Source organism: Sus scrofa, chromosome 2, assembly GCF_054392235.1.
Source record: "Sus scrofa isolate SSC_HxYL_T2T_F1_AM1 chromosome 2, Sscrofa_HxYL_maternal_Yorkshire_Landrace_v2.0, whole genome shotgun sequence".
In the NCBI taxonomy this organism is placed as follows: Eukaryota; Metazoa; Chordata; class Mammalia; order Artiodactyla; family Suidae; genus Sus; species Sus scrofa.
The window spans coordinates 74030964-74055957 of NC_139384.1; the positions used below are offsets into that span (position 1 = coordinate 74030964).

The 24994-nt window shown below is 36.4% G+C and overlaps 2 pseudogenes; both read right to left on the reverse strand.

The window, feature by feature from the left end:
• Positions 1-5107: 5107 nt before the first annotated feature.
• Positions 5108-5936, reverse strand: LOC100626456 (olfactory receptor 7A10-like; annotated as a pseudogene).
• Positions 5937-18969: 13033 nt separating this feature from the next.
• LOC100626359 (olfactory receptor 7A10-like) lies at positions 18970-19843 on the reverse strand (annotated as a pseudogene).
• Between the last annotated feature and the right edge of the window lie 5151 nt (positions 19844-24994).

Sequence of the window (24994 nt, forward strand, 5' to 3'; positions counted from 1 at the left end):
AGTCCATCCCACTCCCTCACCCTCCCCCTTGGCAACCACAAGTCTATTCTCTGTGTCCATGATTTTCTTTTCTGTGGAAAAGTTCATTTGTTCCATATATTAGATTCCGGATATGTGATATCATACTGTATTTGTCTTTCTCTTTCCGACTTACTTCACTCAGTATGAGAGTCTCTAGTTCCATCTTTGTTGCTGTTGTTCTTTTTATGGCTGAGTAGTATTCCACTGTGAATATATGAGATATATTTAGATTTTAGCACCCTCTAAGGATTGTATGATTTAACGTTTGGAAAAAAAGTTCATTCTATGAGGCATTCCATGAATTCCACTTTCTATTGCTGAAATGGGTTTTGTGGGGATTAGTGACCTGCCAGTTATAATCTGAGTAAGGCATAGGACCTTTCCCAGAATTCTGTCAAGTTTCTTCTAATTTTAAAACTGTAGACCAGTGGTTCTTAACCAGAGATGCCTTTGCCCTGAATGATATTTTGTCATGTTGAAAGGATACCGGTAAGTACCTATGCACAGGAAGCATCCAACACAGCGATCCTGCCTCCAATTATCAACATTGAGAAAATGAATAGACCTCTTCTGGACCAGCACCTTCCCCACTCCACTGTGCATACCAATCACCCAGATGTTGGTTCAAATGCAACATCTAATTCAGGACATCCTGCCTGGTGAGCCAAGAGGCTCCTGGGTGGGGTTGATGGAGAAGGTACTGAACTGAGAAAATTCTTTGAGTGGGCTAGGTTGGTTATTTTTTATATTACTGTGTCCATAGTTTTACACCCTTTCTACCAAAAATTATCTTCAAATGAAAATTAGAACGAAAAGTGTAGGCATGTATTCCAGAGGCTCTGATACACTGTGTCCAACTCTTTAATGTAAGGGCCATTGGATCACCTCAAATCATATACTTTTGTAAAAACCTTTGTAGTGGGCAGAATAAAAGAATGAGAGCACCCTCCCCAAAGATGTCCACATCCTAATCTCTATAACCTTTGGGTATGTTATTCTACATTTAAGGGATATTAAGGGACATTTGAGGTAGCAAGCGGAATAAAGTTTATAATCAGCTAATTTTAAAGAAATAAGCCAAGATTACCAAGGTGAAGCTAATTTAATCACAATGATTCTCTAAATGAGGGTGAGAGAAGTATTAGAATTGGAGTCCCAGATAGATTTGAAAATGTTACACTGCTAACTTTGATGATGTGGCCCTTAGACACTAATGCAATTGACCTCTGGAAACTGGAAAAGGAAAAGAAAAAACTTATTCTGTCCATCCTCCAGGAGGAACTCAGACATTCTGATCTTATTATTTTAGCTCAATAAAAACAATTTCAGGGCATTCCCGTCCTGGCTCAGTGGTTAACTAATCCGACTAGGAACCATGAGGTTGTGGGTTTGATCCCTGGCCTTGCTCAGTGGGTTGAGGATCCGGCGTTGCCATGAGCTGTGGTGTGGGTCCCAGATGCAGCTCAAATCCTGTGTGGCTGTGGCTCTGGTGCAGGCCAGCGGCTTCAGCTCAGAGTGGACCCCTAACCTGGGAACCTCCATATGATGGAGGTGCGGCCATAAAAAAGACCAAAAAAAAAAAAAAAGAAAAAAAATTCAGGCTTCTGACATCCAGAAAATTAAGAGAATAAATTTGTTTTATTTTTTTGAATTTTATTGGAGTACAGTTGACTTACAATGTTGTGTTACTTTCAGGTTTACAGCAAAGTGAATCAGTTGAGTGTGTGTGTGTGTGTGTGTGTGTGTGTGTTTGTGTGTGTATCCATGTCTTTGTGCGTCCATATAGGCCATCAGAAAGTATTGATTAGATTTCCCTGTGCTATATAGGTCCTTGTTACTTATTGATTTTGTATGTAGTAGTGTGTATATTCCAATCCCAACATCCCAATTTACCCCTCCTCCCACATTTTAAATACATTCTGTGGCATTTTATTACAGTAGCAGTAGGAATCCCATAATAATATATATCCAGTAAAATTTTGTTGAGCAGTTCCCATGTGCCTCAGCAGTAATAAACCAGACAAGTATCCATGAGGATGCACTTTCAATCACTGGCCCCACCCCGTGGGTTAAAGATCTGGTGTTGCAGTGAGCTGCAATGGAGTTTGCAGACTCTGTTCAGATCTGGTGTTGCTGTGACTGTGGTGTTGGTCAGCAGCTGCCGCTCTTATTTGACCCCTATCCTGCGATCTTCCATAAAACATGGGTGCAGCCCTAAAAATTAAAAAAAAATTTGCTTGAGGAAACTGAATTTAAACTTCTCAACTTATTTATTAAGCTATCTTTGGATACAGTTGTTTTATGTTGATATTCCACCTGAAGTAGCAGTAAAATTAAAGTCAGTTTGGAGATGTTGGGTCCATCTATTGATACAGAGAATTTCAAAGTTTCTATTATATAAATTGAAATGTGTTTCTGGCTTTGATGCCTTTGAGATATTAAGATAGTAAAACAAATTCATTATTTATATCAAGATCATCCATTCTATTTTAAACCATCGTGTTTAAAAGTCTATATTCTTTCACGTTCATGTTAAAATATTCATTCTGTTTTTTAACCCTCTAACTTCCTTTCAGGTTGCCAATAAACATAAAAGATAGGAATGTAAATGTGTTTGTATGTGTGTCAGTGTGGTTATTGAAAAGAAACTGTGTGCAACACACACACAGAAACACATGCGTCTTACACTTGAACATTTAAATTGGACTCAATGAAGTATGTATTTCTATGCTTTTCCTTTATTCCTCCACATTTATCAGAAATTCTGCTTAGTATCCTACATTATATGCAGAGATAAGGACACTGAGGCTTAGGGAAATTGAACTGTTCACAACTACATACAAAACAAAAAAGATTATTTTGCTCTTTTTTGAATTATGCACAAATAGAATCAGACAGTATATACTCATAGTTATAGGGCCCCTTTATTTCTACAACTGTAAGTTTTATTTTTTCCAGGTCCATTGAACTGTAATGGACTAATAACTTTGCCTAAATTTAAGGTGTACAATGTAATGATCTGATATATTTATATATTCCAAAATGACTATCATAATAACTTTACTTAAAATCTCAATCACCTCAGAAAATTACTGCTTTTATTATTGGGGGAGAACATTCAAGATTTATCTTCTTAGTACTTTCAAGGATGTAATGCAGTATTGTTAACTATTGTTACCATGATATCGTTTAGATCCTCAAAACTTCTTCATCTTAGAACTGGAAGTATGGACCCTTTGACCATCATCCCCTCAAATCCCCTACACCCCAGCTCCTGGTAACCACCATTATCTTCTCTATTTTTATTTTTTATTTTTGGCTGCACCTTCAGGATGTGGAAGTTCCTGGGCCAGGGATTGAACTAACACCACAGCCGTGTCCCAATCCACAGCAGTGGCAACATCAGATTTTTAACCTCCTGTGCCACCAGGGAATTTCAGAGATGCAAACTTTTATATATAGAATGGATAAACAATAAAGTCTTACAGGATAGCACAGGGAACTATGTTCAAAGTCCTCAAATAAGCCATAAAGGAAAACAATATGAAAAAGATTTTAAAAAAAAAAGAATGATCTAACCCTAATATCAATGTAATAAGAAATTGAGAAAACCTATTCTGGAACAGTATTTCTCCAACATCGGTATACATACCCATCACCCTAGGTGCTAGTTCAAATGCAGATTCTGATTCAGCAGGACCTAGTGGTCCCAGAGCCTCTGCATTTCTAACAAACTGCCGAGTGATATTGATATGGCAAGACTGGGGCTGATAACTACTATTTGAGTAAGATGGCTATAGTTCTGTTTTAGAGTCAGGTGTAAATATTTTAGTCTTTTTCACTAAAAATCATCTTTGCATGATTTTAAAATTAAAATGTATTCATACACATCTAAGCTGTAATATATTCAGTGATTTTTTAAAATATAATCACCTCTGAGTGACATATACTTCTAGGAGTTCCTGCTGTGGCTCAGTAGGTAAAGAACCCAACTAGTATCCATGAGATTGTGGGTTCAATCCTTGGCCTGGTTCAGTGGGTTAAGGATACAGCATTGACAAAAGCTGTGGTGTAGGTCACAGATACAGCTCAAATCTGGCATTGCTGTAGCTGTGGCACAGGCCTTAGATGCACTCAGATTCAACCCCTAGCCTGAGAAATTCCATATGTGGTGAGTGCAGCCCCCCAAAAAACAACAGAAAATATACACTTCTAAAAAGTTTGTACAGAATAAAGTCCTCCAAAAGATATCTGCATTAGAATCCCCAGAATAATTTAACATATTATTATGTATATATATAGTAAGAGGAGGTTAAAGTAACAAAGAAATAAGGTTGCTGATGCTTTGCCCTTAAGAATATTGGCCATGGTTATCTAGGTGGAACTAAATTATTCACAATTGTCCTCTAAATGTGAAAGAGAAGGGGAAAATGAGTGTTACTCAGAGATTTGAATATGGGGGAAGAACTAGGACCCTAGGAGTGAATGTGGCCACTAGAAAAGAGAATAGGAAAATGAAAGGTTTTTCCCTGGAATCTTCAGAAGGAGAGGAGACTTGTAGTCATTTTTCAATTTAATTTAATTTATTTATTTTAAATTAAAAATACTATTAAATTATAGTTGACTTACAATGTCGTATTAATTTCAAGTATACAGTATGACATTTGTTGAGAAGAAATTATCCTTTAAAACTCCACTTTGTCCAACTTGGTAAATAGAAATTCCCAAATATTTCCAATCCAAGGCTGAGAATACATTTTGAAAGGAGGAAATCAACAAAGGGAGAAACAGTATGATATCAAAGAATGAGAACACTTAAGAAGTGAATTTCCTAATTTGAATGGAGAGGGTGAAATTAAAACTACAAGAAATACATAGAAGTAAGCGCTATTTCCACAATCTTATTGGAGGATTACTATTTCTGAAGCTGAGGGTTTGATCACTGCAATCGTGGCACTTCCTCACCCTAGGAAAAATGGCCCTTTTATTGTATTTTCCCCACATATTCTTTTCAGAGCACCCTTTATGTCTTTGTTCCTCAGACTATAGATGAAGGGGTTCAGCATGGGTGTGACCACAGTGTACATCACCGAGGCTGTCGCACTTGACTGTGAGCTTTTGGTAGCAGCAGAGCTGAAGTAGACTCCTAAGCAGGTACAATAAAATAAGGAGACAACTGAGAGGTGAGATGCACAAGTGGAAAATGCCTTATACTTCCCCTGACCTGATGAGAGTCCATGTATGGAAGAAACTATCTTTGAGTAAGAGTAAAGGATACCAGCCAGGGGACCAACACCAAGAAGCCCAACTGCAAAATACATCACTATGTTATTAAGAAACATGTCAGAACAGGCAGATTGGACCATCTGTCTGAGTTCACAGAAAAAGTGAGGGATTTCCAAGTCTTTGCAGAAGGACAGTTGTAAAACCATTAAGATTTGCAACAAGGAATGAAGAACACTCACGGTCCAGGAAACCAGGACCAGTAGCCCACAGAGCTGGGGGTTCATGATGATCGTGTAATGCAGGGGGTGGCAGATGGCCACAAACCGATCATAAGCCATCATGGTCAGGAGGAAATCATCCAGCCCTACAAAGAGTGTGAAAAAGTACATCTGAGTGATGCAGCCTGAATAGGTGATAACTTTGCTCTGCATCTGGATGTTCCACAGCATCTTTGGGATTGTGGTGGAGATGAAACAGATGTCTACAAAGGACAGGTTAGAAAGAAAGATGTACATGGGTGTGTGGAGGTGGGAGTCTGAGCTGACAGCCAGGATGATGAGCAGGTTTCCAAAGACAGTAATCAGGTACATGGAGAGAAAAAGCCCATATATGAGGAGCTGCGGTTCTGGTTCCTCTGAGAATCCCAGAAGAAAAATTTCTGAAGTTTGTGTGTTATTCCCTGTGTCCATGGGTGGAGGTGACTACCAAGAAAAGGAAAAACAGCATGATTAATTTTACAGAAATGAGCATTACAAGATGCTACAGTTTATATTTGTAGTCAACTTTCATAGGTGGCACCTTAATTTGTTATTCTTGGACTTTGTGTTTTGATCTCTTTTCTGACAAGTCCAATGGGCACAACTAGTCATGGGTCTGTTCCTTGTCCAAGATTCAAAGGCCTCCCCAGACCACACTCTGTAAAATATCACAGACACCATGCCAATCCACCCTCTTATCTGATTAATTTTCTTAATGAGATTCGTCTGAGAATATTACATCATACATTTATTTCATGTACTCTGTCTTCTCCATTACAATGCAATTACCAAAGAAGCAAGTATTTTGCCAACTTTGTCCACGTTTTTATATTTTCTGACAGATATGTGAATATATGTGTGCTTATATAGGAAATAAAGTATGGAGTTCCCGTCATGGCTCATTAGTTAATGAATTGGACTAGGAACCGTGAGGTTGTGGGTTCAATCCCTGACCTTGCTCAGTGGGTTGGGGATTCAGCATTGCCAAGAGCTGAGCTATGGTGTGGGTCACAGACGCAGCTGGATCCTGCATTGCTGTGGCTCTGGCATAGGCCAGTGGCTATAGCTCTGATTGGACCCCTAGCCTGGGAACCTCCATACGCCATGGGAGTGGCCCTAGAAAAGGCAAAAAGACAAAAAAAAAAGAAACTAATGTAATAAAATGAGAAGTTATGAATAAAAAGTGAGATATAGGAGATAAAACTAGGTTAAATAGAATAGATTTCAAACAACTGAATTAAGTGAAATTGAACAGAGCCTTAAGACTAACCAAAACATGATATACAATAGAAGGAATTTAGAAACTCAATCCGACGAATAATTAAATTACCAAAGATGTTGACATGTAATAATGTAACATATAAAAATCATAGAAGTTTCTATTTGGCAAATGTTATGTTATCACTTGTTGAATGCATCAGGAGTGCATCAGGATTAGGTCTCAGTAAATACGGGCATTTAATATATGACAAGGTTTTATTTCAGTTTATTTGGAAAAGTTTGGACTGTTGAATAAAAGCTGGCATAGATGTCTTTCTATGTGGGAGAAATGAAGTGGTTCCCAATCTCACACATCTAACAAAAAATCAGAAGGCATAAATCCTTAGTGTAAGAGTAACCATTATATTTTAGATTCATATCTTGAAAACTACATACAAAATCTACATGAGGGCAAAACATCATAATCAAGGCAAGACACTCAGAAGTCAGAAGATAGACATATTTAACAAAATAAAAACTGAAACTATTTTATGGCCCCAAATCCCTAACCAAAAGTCAACAGAGAAATAGCTATCTGTTAAAATTATTTTAAATGGTGATAGCAATAATTACAGAAATGTTCATATAATATATGCACTTAAAATAATAATAAGTAAATTAACACAGTGACCTGCAGGGAGCTGAGGAGATGAAGGGACTCAAGGAAGGGACCTTGCCTGATGGCGGAAAAAACCCAAAGGTAGATTCCTAACCAAGGAAAGGAGCTCACCTGAATGGTGCATGCTGAAGGTGGGCTTCTGGTCAGGATAAAAGCCTGCCTGTACGGTGAAAAAGCGAGGGCAGGCTGAGGCCTGCCTGTGTGGTGCAATCCGAGGACAGGCCTCAGATTACACGGCTCTCTTGCTGATGTTGATGAGGTAGAATTGGGGCTTTCCCGGGAAAACAATTTCCATGTTTGCATCAGAGAACATGGATTGTTTCCCAGGTGACCTAGTCTTTCCTGTTGTTTTACTTGTTATTCAGTTTTTCCTCAGTCTTTCCTATTATTTGCTTATTATTCTTATTTTCCTGTGGTGATTTGTGATTTAACAAAATTACGAAATAATATAAAAATTTCATCCTGATGGACTTTCCCCTATTCAAATCCAATTTAATTATAAACATAGTGTTTATCTACTAACTGGTTATACCGTAAGCTTTAGAAGTTGGAATATACTACAGACTTATATAAAGTTAGACATATATTATTCATGGTCAATGAAACCTAGCTATGAGAATTGTCCTTGATTTTAAAAACTTTTAAGTGATAGCTAACTGAAGTTCATTTTCTCATACTGTCCTTCTGCCATGACGCTTCGAAAATAAGCACTAATCTAAAAACAAAACTTGGGAATGCCAAATCCTTATGTCTGTAGCCTTTTTATCTGTTAGCTAACCATGAGATGCTTTGTACTGTATCTTCTTATTTTCACATGGTGTTTTGTACTCACGATGTTTTGTGCTTATAGTTTTAACATGTGACTACTGTACCATGTGGTCAGGAAGCATAATCAGGGAGTTAACCTTTAGAACTTGATCTTTGGGTGTACTTTTAACATTGTGGTGTAATTGAAAACTGTCTATATAAACAATCATCTATGCAATAAAATTTGAGCAGTCCAGCACTCTGAAAAAGAGACAAAAAGGCTGTCTCTGTGTACATTTGCCAACACCTTCCATCTCCAACAGGGTGTGCATCCCTGGCCGCTGGACCTGGACTCCGGCAGTGACCAAAGATGTGAATATTTTCTCAAACTTGCTAATATTTTAAGAAACAAGTATTTTCTTTTCTAATTTTTTAATTTTTTTATAATTTTTTATTGTTATTTCCCCCAACATACTTTTTTTTCCCACTGTACACCATGGGGACCCAGTTACACACACATGTATACATAATTTTTTCTCCCATTGTCATGCTCAGTTGTATGTATCTAGACATAGTTCTCAGTGATACACAGCAGGATCTCATTGTTAATCCATCCCAAAAGCAACAGTTTGCATTCATTAACTCCAAGCTCCCAATCCCTCCCACTCCCTCCCCCAGGCACACCTACATTCCTGAGGGGGTAGGAAACTTATAGACTTGCTTCATTGATTACTTGCTGTAGTTGTAACTTTTAAATTTGTGGTAAATAGAATAGTCTCTATTTTTTTCTAGTAGAATGGTCAAACTGTAGTAAATGGAGTTTTCTCTAATTTTTCTAGTTGAATTGTCAAACATCTTGGGGCAACATTCTGAAGACATCTATAAGAATTAACTATACAGGTATTCTTTAACTCAGTATTTCTCAATCTTTGCCTTATTGCCATTATGGGCCAGATTATTCTCTGTGTTTGTTTCCATCCTGTGCATTGGAGGATGTTTAATAACATCTTTGCTTCTGCCTTTCCCTCTGCATTGTGACACCTAAAAATATCTCCAGATATGGCTCAGTGTTCTACTGGGACAAAAATCACCCTCTGTTGAGAAACATAGTTTTCACTTAACTATCCTGAAATTATTTTCTAGCATTGCTATAATACAAATTTATACCAAGCAATATGAAAGCCCATCAGAAGTATAAATAGCACAGCCACAGTGTGAAATGTTATGCATACATTGTAATAGGGAGTCATTACTGCAGTTGATTGGAAGGACATCGATATGGTTGTACTGAGTTAGGAAGGAATGAGGGAGAAAATGTAGGGAAAAATGTAGCTCTGAAAAATAAGGAGCATTTATGATGATGTTCAATGTTTTCTTATCACAAACTCGAATTAAAAGTGTATATATGCATAACATAGAATAGCTTTGAAAGGGATGAAGATTTTGGAAAGGAAGAATGAAAGTGAAAATGCAATTAGGTTGAATATAGTAGTTCAAAACAACCATGTGAAACAAAATTGAAGTAAATTCAAAATCAGCTTCTGAAAGAAGACATTTAGAATGACAATGTAATGACATCAACATGGGTCATTAATTTAGATTAGATTGTCAAAAACTCAGAAATTAAAAAATATACATTTAAAAATTCTTTTAAAATATGGGGATTATGAAATATCTAAAGTTTAATTTCTTATGTAATGATATGGGGATACAAATATGCTTATGGAGGATAAGTGTGATCATTAGCCAAATGTAAAGCATACTTTCTAAATGGTGACTAAAGGTGATGCAACTTTTAGAAATAGATCCAATAGCAAAAGTCCAAAAGAAACAATAAACAATAATAGAAATGTGAAAATTAGTTAGAAATATGTACAGCAAGCAGCCTCTTGCTATTGAGGGATTGGTTCCAGGACTCTTTAGGGGTTACAAATTCCATGCACGCTCAAGTCCCATAACCAGCCCTCTATATCTGCTGTTTCACACCTGCAGACTTAACCAATCACCAATTATGTAGTACTTTTTATTGAATTAAATCTGTGTGCAGTTCAAACCCGTATTGTTCAAGTGTCAAATTACAGATGACATTTATTAGCAATAAGTATGCAGAAGAGCATTCACTTTCACTTGTTTTGAAAGCAAGGTTAAAAATGAAGAATATCAAAGTGTTCAATTTCTTCAGTTATAAAAGTTAAAAAGCAAAGAAGAGGATATAACATGACAAACTTATAAACTTACCACACAAAACTTATAAACTCTCATATAATCATCACAAACATTCATACATACATGAAAAACCTAAATGGCAAATTGCAAAGTTGGTGCAAAATGTTTTTTTAATATGAAAGAGTGTAATCAACATAGGAATAATAACACTCTGACCCCCACTATCCAAATGCCAAATATGCCACAATTTTCAATAGGGACGGTAAGTGGCTAACTAACCCACGATTATATTCAGCATCACAGGCAATGAAATAGTTGCAAAGTAAGCTCATCTGCATACCCCTTCTCATAGAATTAAAATTTCATTTGAATACTCAAGAAAGATAAGATGCTGTGATAGGAATGTCTCATACTATGCTATTTCAAGGATGAAATTGAAAGTACTCTTTCCTCTGGTTCTTTCTCATTAAATGGAAACATTTTCTGATATGAACCATCTTTTTTTTTGTCTTTTGTCTTTTTGGGGCTGCACCCACAGCATTTGGAGGTTCCCAGGCTAGGGGTCCAATTGGAGTTGTTGCTGCCAGCCTATGCCAGAGCCACAGCAATGCCAGATCCAAGCTGTGTCTGCAATCTGCACCAAAGTTCAAGGCAACGTTGGATCCTTAATCCACTGAGTGAGGCCAGGGATCGAACCCGCAACCTCATGGTTCCTAGTCAGATTCATTTCTGCTGCACCAAGATGGGAACTCCAACCCATCTTAAAAGTAGAAAGAAATGCCTTCTCTTCACTGTATATCCCTCTACAGCTAACAGTTTATTTTTCTCCTCTGGTTAATTGCAAAGACCCTTAGTCTCAAGTTCTAGTTTTATTGGAAGCCCTTTATGCCTTTCATTTCACATCTATTTGGGCTTTTATTATTGTAAATTAATTGTTAACATGGACATTCAATATTCACTTATCTGTCATGTACCAACAATAAATACACAAATTTATTAGTCATGCCAGCAAACCACCACAGCAAACTCTAGGTTCTTCACTAGCCTGGAATGGCCTCAGGTGACCTCAGGTAAACATTATTGAGTTTCATTCTCTTCATCTTCTCCTGCATTACTACTGGGCTATATAACTCACCTGGATGGAGTCTCTAAGAGGAATATTTCCACTTGGAAACCAACAATCTTCTCTGTATGGTAGGTGATGGAGACTCCAGTTCTGTTTCCAGACAAGAAGTGTGAGAAGATGTCAGGTTTCAGTGTCTCAGCCAGTCTTTGGCATCCAACGGCAACAACCATGTCCTGTCCAGTCCAAGGCTGCATGGCTGAGGGGCTGCAGCAGAGGGTTATTTACAGCTCCCTATGCCTGCTCATTAAGCACATTGCTCTCTTGTTACTACCACCTCTAAGTGATGGTTTTCCTCAGGGAAAATGACCTGGACAGAAAGAAAGAAATTTCCCTGTCGACTCTCTATTCCTTTGAGACTGGACAATGAGCTGGGTGAATTCAATTTATATTACTCTATCTCCATTACTTCTCCTGACTTCCAGAGGTCTAACTCTGAGCTATAGTTTTTCCAATGTAGAATATTGAGCAACCTGTTTGGATTAGGTTCTGTGAATCATCAAAGCCATGACTTGTGGTGGGGATACAACCTCTGACACCAATAAAAAATTATCTGTACATTCTGAACAAAGTGAATGTTTTTTTCTTTAATAATAAACCTTTTTGTGGTATACTCACTGGCCAAAACAATGAGGAACTTCATATTTATATAAGAATGTGGAGGTGTTATTTAGTACCTCATTATGAAGTGTCTATTGATTACAAGACATATATTTAGATCTTAGCACTTTATGTGGATTATCTAATTTAATTTTTGAAAAGTCAAGATTGGGAGGTGTTACTATTATGAACCCTGTTCTTCATTGCAGAAGTGGGGTTTGGAGGGGTTTAGTGATATTTCCAAGTTATAATCTGTGTAAGGGATGGAGCCTTGATTGGAATTATGTCAGGATGCTTACAGTTTTCAAACTCTGGAGGAGTGGTTGTGAACCACATATGATTTTGACCCTGGAGATACTGGCAATATCTGAAGCGATGGATTGCTAATTACCATCAATGCACAGGATAACACCAACACAAATATCTATCTTACCCAAATTTTAACAATGAGAAGGTGAGAAAATTTATGTTAGACAAACACTCCCCCAACTTTCTTAATGTGCACAGGAATCACCAGGGATCCTAGTTCAAATGTAGATTCTGATTCAGCAGGCCTCTTATAGTCCCAGAGACTCTGTTATTGATGCTCCTGAATGTTATTGATGCTGCAGATCCTGATCCGTGGAGCCCTGTTTAAGTACCAAGGCTGTGATCATGTGTTTTAGAGTCAGCTGTAATTATTTTTAGGTCTTAGTACACATAAATTGTGTTCGTATAGGACTTTAAATTAAAAGTACATTCACACAGTTCAGAGGTTGCAATACATTCTGAATTATTCTTTCACACTGTGACCTTGAATATCTTCACATAATATATTTCTGAGAACTCCTTTGTAGTAGGTAGAATAAGGGCCTCCAAAATATGCCCACATCCTAATCCTAAGAACCTTAGACTATGTTAGTTTATATAGCAAGGTGGGATTAAAAAGCAGATGGAATAAATTTACTAAACAGTTTATCTTCAGATTTGCTATGATTTTCCAGGTGGGCCTAATGCAATCACGAGTACATTAAAAATCTTAGACAAACTGTAATTGCAATGTATACATGTAAGGATAACCTGACCCCCTTGCTGTACAGTGGGAAAATAAAAAAAAAAAAGAAAAAAAAATCTTAGACAATTACACAATTGTACAAAATAAAGAATCACAAAATCCTACAAATATGGAAAGAATGTGGTAGAATGAGAAAAGATTGTGAGACATGGAGATATTTGTGTATTTTAAGCTTCTGGCTATTAAGATGTTGGAAAGGCCATGAGTCAAGAAATGCAATTGCTTCATAGAAACTGAAACACAGAAGTAAATAGATCCTCCCCTGGAGGGTGCAGAAGAGCCCAGCTCTTTAGAAATTTGGATTTTTATTCAAATGAAGCCAATCAGGTTTCTGACCTGTCAAAATAGTTTCATAAATTTAAGCTTGTGTGATATTTTTTTACATCTCCAATAAGAGTCTATAATATAGACATTTATTAAATGTTATTTTGTTTGAGGAAAGTGAATTACACCTCTCCATTCAATCATTTAGCCTCCCATGGGTAAGGACATTTTAACTTCAAATTCCATCTTAAGTAGAAGTCAAACATTTTAAGTCATTTTGGAGATATTCTGCCCCCATCAGCTGGTCCAGTGTATTCCCCATTCACAAAGGTAAATATGGCTCTAACTTTGAAGCCTCTCAGGAATAAACATATGGAAAATAATAACTTATTATTAAAATTATGGTCACCTATTCTACTTTCAATTTGTGCTCCTCAATTTCCACATTTACAAATTTATGTTAATTCAAACAATCATTCTTTAATCTCTTTTTTGTTTTTATTTTATGATTTTTATTTTTCCATTATAGTTGACTTACAGTGTTCTGTCAATTTCTACTGTACAACAAAGTGACTCAGTCATACACACATATATATATATGTATAATTTTTCTCACATTTTCCTCCATCATGTTCCCTCACAAGTGATTAGATATAGTCCCCTGTGCTATACAGCAGGATCTCAGTGCTGATCCATTCCACATGCAATAGTTTGCGTCTGTTAACCCCAGAATCCCAGTCCATCCCTCTCTCCCACCTCCCCCTTGACAACCACAAGTCTCTTCTCCAAGTCCAATGTTCAAGGAGTTTAAACTTTTAACAAATACATAACAAAACAGTTACAACTGATTCTTCACTAGCTTGAATTATACACAAAGGTAGCCATGCAATATGGACACTTGATTTTGTATAGCTCCTTAATACATAACATTTAAACAATTTATTGGGTTCATTATACTCCAATAAATTATTGAAAAAAAACCCTCATGGTCCATGGCCAGGTTATTATCTTGATTAGCAAAGATACTTGATACACAGAACATAGGTGAAAGATACATTTTGGGACTATGAAGAAAGCAAAATATATTACACAGATATATACATATGACTATACATGCTTATACACAGTATTTGTGGGATGAAATAAGTAATTTATATGCTAAATAAAATTTTCAATAAATAGGCTAAACTAAACACAAAAATCAAGTAACTGACCATAAATAGGTTCAAGACAATAAAGACAGTGTGGTACTGGTACCAAAACAGACATACATGCCCATGGAAGAGAAGAGAGAATGCAGAAATAAATCCAGATACGTACAGTCAATTAATCTTTGACAAAGGATGCAAGAACATAAATTGGGAAAAAGACAGTCTTTTCAGCAACTCTTGCTGGGAAATCTGGACAACTACCTGCAAATCAATGAAACTAGGACACACCCTCACACCATGCACAAAAATAAACTCAATATGGCTGGAAGTCTTAAATGTAAGATGAGACAGCATCAAATTCCTTGAAGAGAACATAGACAAAACATTTTCTGACATCAACCTTACAAATGTTTTCACAGGTCTGTCTCCCAAAGCAACAGAAAGAAAAGCAAAAATAAACCAGTGGGACCTAATCAAACTGACAAGCTTTAGCACAGCAAAGGAAACCTAAAAGGAAACAAAAAGATGACTTACAGAATGGGAGAAAATAGTTTCAAATGGTGCAATGGACAAGAGCTACATCTTTAAAATACACAAACAACTTATACAACTCAACAGCAAAAAAGCCAACCACCCAATGGAAAAATGGGCAAAAGACCTGAATAGATATTTCTCTAAGGAAGATATACAGATGGCCAAAAAGCACATGAAAAAATGCTCAACAGCACTGATGATTAGAGAAATGCAAATCAAAACTGCCATGAGGTACCACCTCACACCAGTCAGATTGGCCGTCATTAATAAGTCCACAAATAACAAATGCTGGAGGGGGTGTGGAGAAAAGGGAAACCTCCTGCACTGTTGGTGGCAATGTAAGCTGGTACAATCCCTCTAGAGAATAGCATGGAGGTACCTTAGAAAACTATGCATAGAACTACCATATGACCCAGCAATCCCACTCTTGGGCATATATCCAGACAAAAGTTTCCTTGAAAAAGAAACATGCAACCACATGTTCATTGCAGCCCTATTCACAATAGCCAAGACATGTAATCAACCCAAATGTCCATTGACAGATAATTGGATTAGGAAGATGTAAATATACACAATGGAATACTACTCAGCCATAAAAGAACAAAATAATGCCCTTTTCAGCAACATGGATGGAACTAGAAACTCTCATCCTGAGAGAGAGAAAGACAAATACCATATGATATCAGTTATATCTGGAATATAATATATGGCACAAAGGATCCTTTCCACAGAAAAGAAAATCATGGACTTGGAGAATAGATTTGTGGTTGCCTAGGGGAGGGGGATGGAGTGGGATGGATTGGGAGCTTGAGATTAATAGATGCAAACTACTGCTTTTGGAGTGGAATAGCGGTGAGATCCTGCTGTGTAGCACTGAGAACTATGTCTAATCACTTATGATGGAGCATGATAGTGGGAGAAAAAAGAATGTATTCATATGTGTAACTGGGTCACTCTGCTGTACAGTAGAAAAATTCATATTGGGGAAATAACAATTTAAAAAAAGACAAAAGGACACAATTTTGACACTGAGAGTTGACTAAAGACCCATGAGAAACTTTGTAGAAGTCAGAACAATATATCCACTTCTGATAATAAAAGAATTACATTAAAATATTTGATTTTTGTATGACTTGTGATATAGCATGTTAATTGATATAACAATTAAAGTGATCCAAACTGAGGACAATTATAACAATCCACAGTATCTTATTTTGGTATGTGTTTTGCTATTGGAAGCCAGTGTCCATGATTACTCTGTTATCAAATTTATTTCAGATAACTCTAGTAATGAATGACTATATGATGTTCTGTTCCAGGGAACTTGAAGAGGTGGGAGGGACTTGAATATTCATGCAGAAAAACTGCAGTCCATGAATCACATAATAGGGCAGGAATATAAGCTCTATTGCGAGTCATTATTGATGATAAAGACTGAAGAAATCTCTTTGCAAAAGAGTAGACATAGAATGAATAATACATTTATTTGCCACTTATTTAGTGATGATGATGCAATTTGGTAAAACTGAGGTATTTCATTAAGAGAAATGTAAGTATTGATATATCAAGGTATCACTGGACATTTTCAACCAGAATCAGGAAGACAACCAGTCTCGATAAACACATAAAACTCTCCATCAAGTCCTTCATTCCTATGTATGAACTCTCTTACACATGAACACTGATTTTTCCAAATATATAATTTTAATAATATTGGAGTACATCTGGTTTAAATATTGTGTTAGTTTTAGGTATACAAAGTGATTGAGTTATATATGTACGTATATTCACTCTTTTTCAGATTCTTTTCTCATATAGCTTATTAAAGAATACTGAATAGAATTTCCTATGCTATATAGCAGGTCCTTGTTACTTAGCTATTTTATATATAGCAGTGTGCATGTGTTTATCCCAAACTCCTAATTTATCCCTCCTCCCTTTCCTCTTTGGTAAATGTAAATATGTTTTCAAAGTCTGCCTTTTTTCTGTTTTGTAAATAAGTTCATTTGTATCATTTTTATTAGAGTCTACATATAAGTGATATCATATGATATTTGTCTTTCCCTGATTTACTTCACTTAGCATGATGATCACTTAGAATGATTATCCATATTGCTGCAAACGGTATTATTTCATTCTTTCACATCTTCTTTATCCATTCCTCTGGCAATGGACATTTAGATTGCTTCCATGTCTTGGCTATTGTAAATAGTGCTGCAGTGAACTTTGTGGTATCTTTTTGAATTATGGTTTTCTCTGTATATACACCACAAAGTGGCATTGTTAGATCATATAGTTCTATTTTTAGTTTTTTAAGGAGCCTCCAAATTGTTCTCCATCATGCCTGAACCAGGTTACATTCCCTCCAATGGTGTTGGATGGTTCCCTTTTTTCCACACTGTCTCCAGCACTTATTGTTTCTAGAATTTTGACAATGGCCATTCTGACTTGTGTGAGGTAATATCATATTGTGTTTTTTTTAATTTTTATTATAGTTGATTTACAATGTTCTGTCAATTTCTGCTGCACAGCAAAGTGACTCAGTCATATATATATATATTGTATCTATACATTCTTTTTGTCATATTATCCCCCCATCTTGTCATATGATTTCTCTAATAACAAGTGGTATTGAGCATATTTTAATGTGCTTTTTGGCCATCTGTATTTGTTCTTTAGAGAAATGTCTATTTATATATTATGCCCATTTTTTGATTGAGTTTTTTTTTTATATAGCACTACATAAGCCATTTATGTATTTTGGAGACTAATCCTTTGTTGGTCCCTTCATTTGCAAATATTTTCTCCCACTCTGTTGGTTGCCTTTTCATTTTGTTTATGGTTCCTTTGGCTGTGCAAAAGCTTTTGAGTTCAATTGGGTCCCATTTGTTTATTTTTGTTTTTATTTTCATTGTTCTATGAGATATTGTTGCAATTTCTGTCAGAGTATTCTTCCTAAGTTTTCCTCCAAGAGTTTGAAAACTGGACAGCTACATATAAAATAACAAAAATAGAACATTCTCTAACACCATACACACAAGTAAATTCAAATGGATTAAAGGCCTATAATGTATAATTTTAAAATTTGCTTCATCATATTTAAGGTCATCTGTAAATCTAATGTCATATTAGGGTAATTTACTTATTCAAATTTTTGTTTGCTTGAAGACACCATGTGAAAACATGTTTTGGATAATTTATATTTGCCAGTGACCATGGTAGGCATTGTGAAGATAGAATTGAGTTAAAGAACAGAAGAGAATAAATTCCTAATGAGAAGAATAAAATTGAATGAATTTATGTAAAACATGATATATGCCAAAGTCAAGATTATCGGAAGGGCAGTTAAGAAATTGGTATAGAGGAGTTCCCATCGTGGTGCAGTGGTTAACAAATCCGACTAGGAACCATGAGGTTGTGGGTTTGATCCCTGCCCTTGCTCAGTGGGTTAATGATCTGGCATTGCCATGAGCTGTGGTGTAGGTTGCAGATGCGGCTCAGATCCCATGTTGCTGTGGCTCTGGCATAGGCTGGCAGCTACAGCTCTGATTAGACCCCTAGCCTGAGAACCTCCATATGCCACGAGAGTGGCTCAAGAAATGGCAAAAAGACCAAAAAAAAAGAAAAGAAATTGGTATAGAAAGAAGGAAGAAGCCAAATCTCAGAAGACTGGTCTGAGATTATCCTTTGACATACACATAAAACAGGAATGATTTCCTACACTAACTTTTTCTTAAAAAGTATACAATTAAAGACAGTTCCTTTACAAAATATGACTTGGCATCATATACTTTGTTTGAGAAAACATTATTCTTAAATAATCCATCTAGTCACACCAAAAATGGGAATTACCCAAATTTTCTCTTTAAAGATTGAGAACAACTAGGGGGAGTAGGAAAAATGATAAAAAGTAAAATTTGGGAAAATTACAATTTCTGGCTCCAAAGTTATGAACCCTGCCATCTTGTGCCCTTGTCCTGCCCCAGGACGTTTGCCCCTTTTATAAGTGCCATCTCAACAAATCTTTTTAGAGCCCTCTTTGTGTCTTTGTTTCTCAGACTGTAGATAAAGGGGTTCAGCATGGGTGTGACCACAATGTACATCACTGAGGCTACTGCAGTTGAGTGTGAGCTATGGGTAGCAGCAGAGCTGAGGTACACCTCAAGCATTGTGCAATAAAATAAGGAGACAACTGAGAGGTGAGATGCACAGGTAGCAAATGCTTTATACTTCCCCTGACCTGATGAGATTCTAAGTATAGAGGAAACTACCTTAGAGTATGAATATAAGATACCAACCAGAGGACCACCACCAAGTAGTGGAACTACAAAATACATCACTGTGTCATTAAGAAAGGTATCAGAACAGGCAAGTTGGACCAACTGATTTAGTTCACAGAAATAATGGGGGATTTGTAGGTTTGTGTAGAAGGAAAGATGCAGCACCATTAAGGTTTGTAAAAATGAATATGAAACACTGATGATCCAGGAAACCAGAACCAGCAGTCCACAGTGCTGTGGGTTCATGATGACCCTGTAGTGCAGGGGATGGCAGATGGCCACAAAGCGGTCATAGGCCATCACAGTCAGGAGGAAGTCATCCAGCCCTATGGAGAGTATAGAAATATACATCTGAATCATGCAGCCTTCAAAGGTTATAACTTTGCTCTGAGTCTGGATGTTCTGTAGCATCTTCAGTATGATGGTAGAAGTGAAACAGATGTCCACAAAAAGACAGGTTGGAGAGGAAGAAGTACATGGGTGTGTGGAGATGGGAATCAGAAATGGTGGCCAGAATGATGAACAGATTCCCAAACACCATGCTGAGATACATAGAGAAGAAAAGCATAAATATCATGGGCTGCAACTCTTGTTCCTCTGAAAATCCCAGGAGAAATTCTGAAACTCCTGTAAGTTTTCCCAGTTACACATGGTGAAATCCACTATAAGGAAGGAGAAAAAAAAACATGATTAATTTTCACACAAATGGGTATTATTCACATAAGTGAAATGCTGAATTTATAGTTTGCAGTCAGAATATTAATTTCAATATTTTGTGCATGGATTGGGCCCCCGATATGATTTCCTCATGCCATATCTGATTAGGATATTTTTCCATTCTTAATTTTTTTGGTTAAGTTGTCATATTCCACACTTAATGAGAAATTCTGTCATTTATTTCTGAAATGTATGTTGATTTCTGACAATGTTCCTAGTGCTGTCTGGGCTTTCACTGTAGATAATGAGAACAAAATCTCGCAACATCCTTACAGATCATGAGTGACAAGGCCACAGCTAAACTCATAAAATGTTGAAAAAGTAAAAAACTTTACCTCTATGATCAGGAGTGAGGCAAGGGAACATGCTCTTACCACTTCTATTCCACATGGTACTGCCAGAGAGAGCACACAAGCAAAAGAAAGAAAAGACATTATATTTTGAAAGGAAGAGGTGAAATTGTCTCTATTTGCATATGACATGCTTTTACATGTGGAAAATCCTAAAAGAATAAAACTAGAACATTCTCTTTCACACAAAAATAACTTCAAAATATTTAGAGACCTGGACTTAGGATAATATAAAACTCTTATAGGAAAACTTTGGCAGGACCATCTTTCACATAAATTGCAGAAATATCTTTTGGGATCCATCTCCTTGAGTAATGAAAATAAAAACAAAAATAAAAAATGGTTGAGTTCCTGTTGTGGTTCAGTGGATTATGAACCTGATTAGTACACACGAGGATGTGGATTCTATCCCTGGTCTTGCTTAGTGGTTTAAGGATCTGACATTGCTGTGAGCTGTGGTGTAGGTTACAGACCTGGCTTGGATTTGGCATTGCTATGGCTGTATGCATAGGCCAGCAGCTGCAGCTTTAATTTGAAACTCTAGCCTTGGGACTTCCATATGCCATAGGTGTGGAACTAAAAAGCACAAAAAAAGGGAAAAAATAAAATAAAAAACAGGACATAGTTATACTTGAAAGTGCTGGACAGCAAAGGAAACCATAAACAAAATGAAATGAACAACCCACAGAATCAGATAAAATATTTATAAAAGAAGCAACTAATAAGAAATTAATCCTCAAAATATACAGACAACTCATGCAGCTCAATTTAAAAAAAAAACACATGACCCAATTAAAAATGTGCAGAAGATCTAAATAGATATTTCTCCAAAGAAGACAGATGACCAAAAAGCACATGAAGATGTACTCAACATCACTAATTATTAGAGAAATGCAAATCAAACTAAAATGAGTTGTCACCTCACATTGGTCAAAAAGTCTACAAAAAATAAATGCTGAAGAGTGTGTGGAGAAGTGGGAACCTTCTTACACTGTTGGTGGGAATATAGATTGGTACAACCACTATGGAGTACTGTATGGATGTTCCTCAAAAAACAACAAACAAACAAACAACGACCAAAAAAAGCTATGCTATGATCCATCAATTTCTCTCCTGGGATATATATGGAGAAAACCATGATTAAAAAAGATAGATGGACCTCAATATTCTTTGCAGAAAAGATTTAAAATAGCCAAGGCATGGAAGCAAACTAAATGTCCATCAAAAGAGGATTGGATAAAGAAGATATGGTACATACATACAATTGAATATTACTCAGCCATTAAAAAAATGTCATTTGCAGCAACATGGATGGACCTAAAGATTATCATACTAAAGTGAAGTCAGAGAAAGACAAATACCATATGTCTTATATGTGAAATCTTAAAAAATAACACAAATAAACTCACAAAACAGAAAGTGACAGACAGACTTTGCAAACAAACATATGGGAGTTTTCTTGTGTTGTAGCAGGATGAGGCTCTAACATTGTTACTGCAGTAGTTTGGTTACTGCTGGGGCACAGGTACAGTCCTTGGCCTGGGAACTGCCATATGCTATGGGTTAGGCCAACAACAAAAAAGGTAAAACAAACTTATGGTTACAAAAGGGCAGGATAAACTTGGGGTGGTGGGAGGGATAAATATGGAGTTGGGATTAATATATTCACACAACTATACATAAAATAGGTAATCAACAAGTATTTATGGTATAGCACAGGAAACTCTACTCAAGATTCTAAGCTCACCTACGTGGGAAAAGAATCTAATAAAGAATCAATATGTGTATATGTACAAGAGAATCCATCATACAGCAGAAATCAATACAACATTGTAAATCAAGTATACTTAAGTAAAATTTAAAAAAAATAAAGAGAACAATAAATAAGGTGATTAAAAATTATGTCCAGCTATAAAACACACAAATTGTTAAATCTTCATTGTCATTGTTTTGAACTGCAGTTAAGTTAGTGATACCAAAGGACTGAAGAACACATGGTAAAGGCTGTGGTCCCAAATTCTCCTCTCCTATAAACTTGTATATAAGGCATTGGTTACTAAATGTGTTTTTTTTCCCCATAGGGTTAGTATGACCTATGCCTATTCTCTTAGGCTACCTAGGGAAATATTACATATGTTATTCTTCATTATAGATTTTTTAAATTCATGTGGTCCCAGAGATATACAGAAATATCCTAATATTTCACATCCAAGAGTGAGAATAAATTTAGTATAATAAGAAGGCAACAAAGGGGAAAACTTTGCATGGTGCATGAAGTTTTGTTCCAGATTTTAGTGACTTTCAGCTTTTCTCCATTGGGTATTATAGTTACTACAGGTTTGTAATGAATGGCTTTTATTATGCTATGTTCCCTCTACACCAGTTTTGGTAAGAGTTTTTGTTTTTTTTTTTTACTCACAAATGGATCTTGGACATTGTCAAATGCTTTTTCTGCATCTATTGAGAAGATCCTGTGGTTTTTTTGAGTATTCTCTTGTTAATGTGGTGTATGACATTAAACGTAAGGCAAGACTTTTTCAACCTCCCAGAAGAGAAGATCGACAAAACATTCTCTGACATTAACAACACAAATGTTTTCTTAGGTCAGACTCCCAAGGCAACAGAAATAAAACCAAGCATAAACCAATGGGACCTAAGCAAACTGACAAGCTTTTGCACAGCAAGGGAAACTATATATAAAAAATCAAAACAAAACAAAAAGACAACCTATGGAATGGGAGAAAATAGTTTCAAATGAAGCAACTTACAAGGGCTTAATCTCTAAAATATGTAAACAACCTATACAGCTCAACCGCAAAAAAACCCAACAATTCAATTGAAAAAATGGGCAAAAGACTTGGATAGAGATTTCCCCAAAGAAGATATACATATGGCCAACAAGCACATGAAAAAATGCTCAACATCACTAATTACTAGAGAAATGAAAATCAAGACTACTGTGAGGTAGAATCTCATGCCAGTCAGAATGGCCATCATTAACAAGTCCACAATAACAAATGCTGGAGAGGGTGTGGAAAAAAGGGAACCCTCCTGCACCATTGGTAGGTATGTAAACTGGTACAACCACTATGGAAAACAGTATGGAAATACCTAGAAAACTAAGTACAAAACTACCACATGATTCAGAAATCCCACTCTTGGGCATATATCCAGACAAAACCTCCCTTGAAAAACATACATGTACCCCTATGTTCATTGCAGCACTATTCAAAATAGGTAAGACATGGAAACAACCTAAGTGTCCATCAACAGATGACTGGATTAAGTTAATGTAGTCTATGTACACAATAGAATACTACTCATCCATAAAAAGAACAAAATAATGCCATTTGCAACAACATGGATGGAACTAGACTCTCCTACTAAGGGAAGTAAGTCAGAAAGAGAGACAAATACCATATGATATTACTCAATGTTGAATCTAATATACAGCACAAATGAAACTTTCCACAGAAAAGAAAATCATGGATATGGAGAACAGACTTGTGGTTGCCAATGGGGATGGGGAGGGAGAGGGATGGACTGGGAGTATGGGGTTAATAAATCTATACATAGAACTTCTATATGACCCCACAATCCCACTCTTGGGCATATATCCAGACAAAACTCTACTTAAAAGAGACACATGCACCTGCATGCTCATTGCAGCCCTATTCACAATAGCCAGGACATGGAAACAACCCAAATGTCCATCAACAGATGATCAGATTAGGAAGAAGTGGTATATATACACAATGGAATACTACTCAGCCATAAAAATGAATGATATAATGCCATTTGCAGCAAGACGGATGGAACTAGAGACTCTCCTACTGAGTGAAATGAGCCAGAAAGACAAAGACAAATACCATATGATATCACTTATACCTGGCATCTAATATCCAGCACAAATGAACATCTCCACAGAAAAGAAAATCATGGACTTGGAGAAGAGACTTGTGGCTGCCCGATGGGAGAGGGAGGGAGTGGGAGAGATCGGGAGCTTGGGGTTATCAGATACAACTTAGAACAGATTTACAAGGAGATCCTGCTGAGTAGCATTGAGAACTATGTCTAGATACTCATGTTGCAACAGAACAAAGTGTGGGGAAAAAATGTATACATGTAAGGGTAACTTGATCCCCTTGCTGTACAGTGGGAAAAAATAAATTAAAAAAAATGCAAACTATTGCATGTGGAGTTGATAAGCAATGAGATCCTGCTATATAGCACAGGGAAGTAGAGTTGCTTATGATGGAACATAATGGAGAATAATGTGTGAATAATAAGGTATATATACGTGTGTGTGTGTGTGTGTGTGTGTGTGTGTGTGTGTGTGTGTGTGTGTGCACGTGCGCTTAGGTCACTTTGCTATACAGTAGAAATTGACAGAACACTGTAAACCAACCATAATGGAAACAACAAATATCATTAAAAAATCTTAAAAAATTAAAATTTAAGAACTTTTACCTAAAATATGTATGGCATGTCATTTTGGAATTAATCATTTTAAAAATAATTTAAAATATTGGTAAATGTAGAAAACTTGGCTATATGATATATGAGCATACAATAATAGGCAAATGAAAAAGATGAGCAAATGGATAAATCTTTGATGGAACTCA